This window comes from Macaca fascicularis, chromosome 11 (assembly GCF_037993035.2).
Source record: "Macaca fascicularis isolate 582-1 chromosome 11, T2T-MFA8v1.1".
In the NCBI taxonomy this organism is placed as follows: Eukaryota; Metazoa; Chordata; class Mammalia; order Primates; family Cercopithecidae; genus Macaca; species Macaca fascicularis.
Window position 1 is genome coordinate 97,414,574 of NC_088385.1, and position 2,737 is coordinate 97,417,310.

Here is a 2,737-nt window from a genome sequence, read left to right on the forward strand (position 1 = left end):
TATTGATGGAATGTACCTCAAAATAATAAGAGCTATTTATGACAAACCCACAGCCAATATCATACTGAATGGGCAAAAACTGGAAAAATTCCCTTTGAAAACTGGCACAAGACAGGGATGCCCTCTCTCACCACTCCTATTCAACATAGTGTTGGAAGTTCTGGCTAGGGCAATCAGGCAAGAGAAAGAAATCAAGGGTATTCAGTTAGGAAAAGAAGAAGTCAAATTGTCCCTCTTTGCAGATGACATGATTGTATATTTAGAAAACCCCATTGTCTCAGCCCAAAATCTCCTTAAGCTGATAAGCAACTTCAGCAAAGTCTCAGGATACAAAATTAATGTGCAAAAATCACAAGCATTCTTATACACCAGTAACAGACAAACAGAGAGCCAAATCAGGAATGAATTTCCATTCACAATTGCTTCAAAGACAATAAAATACCTAGGAATCCAACTTACAAGGGATGTAAAGGACTTCTTCAAGGAGAACTACAAACCACTGCTCAGTGAAATAAAAGAGGACACAAACAAATGGAAGAACATACCATGCTCATGGATAGGAAGAATCAATATCATGAAAATGGCCATACTGCCCAAGGTAATTTATAGATTCAATGCCATCCCCATCAAGCTACCAATGAGTTTCTTCACAGAATTGGAAAAAACTGCTTTAAAGTTCATATGGAACCAAAAAAGAGTCTGCATTGCCAAGACAATCCTAAGTCAAAAGAACAAAGCTGGAGGCATCACGCTACCTGACTTCAAACTATACTACAAGGCTACAGTAACCAAAACAGCATGGTACTGGTACCAAAACAGAGATATAGACCAAGGAACAGAACAGAGTCCTCAGAAATAATACCACACATCTACAGCCATCTGATCTTTGACAAACCTGAGAGAAACAAGAAATGGGGAAAGGATTCCCTATTTAATAAATGGTGCTGGGAAAATTGGCTAGCCATAAGTAGAAAGCTGAAACTGGATCCTTTCCATACTCCTTATACGAAAATTAATTCAAGATAGGTTAGAGACTTAAATGTTAGACCTAAAATCATAAAAACCCTAGAAGAAAACCTAGGTAATACCATTCAGGACATAGGCATCGGCAAGGAGTTCATGTCTAAAACACCAAAAGCAATGGCAACAAAAGCCAAAATTGACAAATGGGATCTAATTAAACTAAAGAGCTTCTGCACAGCAAAAGAAACTACCATCAGAGTGAACAGGCAACCTACAGAATGGGAGAAAATTTTTGCAATCTACTCATCTGACAAAGGGCTAATATCCAGAACCTACAAAGAACTCAAACAAATTTACAAGAAAAAAACAAACAACCCCATCAAAAAGTGGGCAAAGGATATGAACAGACATTTCTCAAAAGAAGACATTCATACAGCCAAGAGACACATGAAAAAATGCTCATCATCATTGGCCATCAGAGAAATGCAAATCAAAACCACAATGAGATACCATCTCACATCAGTTAGAATGGCAATCATTAAAAAGTCAGGAAACAACAGGTACTGGAGAGGATGTGGAGAAATAGGAACACTTTTACACTGTTGGTGGGACTGCAAACTAGTTCAACCATTGTGGAAGACAGTGTGGCAATTCCTCAAGGATCTAGAACTAGAAATACGATTTGACCTAGCCATCCCATTACTGGGTATATACCCAAAGGATTATAAATTATGCTGCTATAAAGACACATGCACACGTATGTTTATTGCGGCACTATTCACAATAGCAAAGACTTGGAACCAACCCAAATGTCCATCAATGACAGACTGGATTAAGAAAATGTGGCACATATACACCATGGAATACTATGCAGCCATAAAAAAGGATGAGTTTGTGTCCTTTGTAGGGTCATGGATGCAGCTGGAAACCATCATTCTCAGCAAACTATCACAAGAACAGAAAACCAAACACTGCATGTTCTCACTCATAGGTGGGAACTGAACAATGAGATCACTTGGACTCGGGAAGGGGAACATCACCCACCAGAGCCTATCATGGGGAGGGGGGAGGGGGAGGGGGGAGGGATTGCATTGGGAGTTATACCTGATGTAAATGATGAGTTGATGGGTGCTGACGAGTTGATGGGTGCAGCACACCAACATGGCACAAGTATACATATGTAACAAACCTGCACGTTATGCACATGTACCCTAGAACTTAAAGTATAATAATAATTTAAAAAATAAATAAAAATAAATCATCCTAAAAAATAAATTAATTAAAAAAACAAAAAAAAAAGAAAAGGAAATTCGTGGGCATTTTTTGGCATCATTCAGAAATGTGCATTTTAACAAAATGTAAAAGTTGTTATAGATTTAAAATACATTGGATCAAATTATTTCAGGATTATGGACTATAAAATCTCAACATTAATAGGGCAAAATGCTTCAAAGCAGACTGACACAATAATAGACTGAATCTTGGAATTGAAGTCTTAAAATTTTTGCATATATATATGAATGTAAGGACTTTAGACATTGTTTTTCTAAGCCAAATGTAAGGACTTTAGACATTGTTTTTCTAAGCCAAATATTGTTCCTTAGAATGCTATAGTCAATGTGTCAGTGTATGGGTAAAAAGTTAGCTAACAGAGTGTACTGTTCTAGTTTTATGTTTTCAATGGATTTAATGTAACATATTCCAATTAGGTTTAGAAAACCAAAGTTATACTATTCAAGGACATATTTGAGGTAATATTGTTTCAAAACTAACA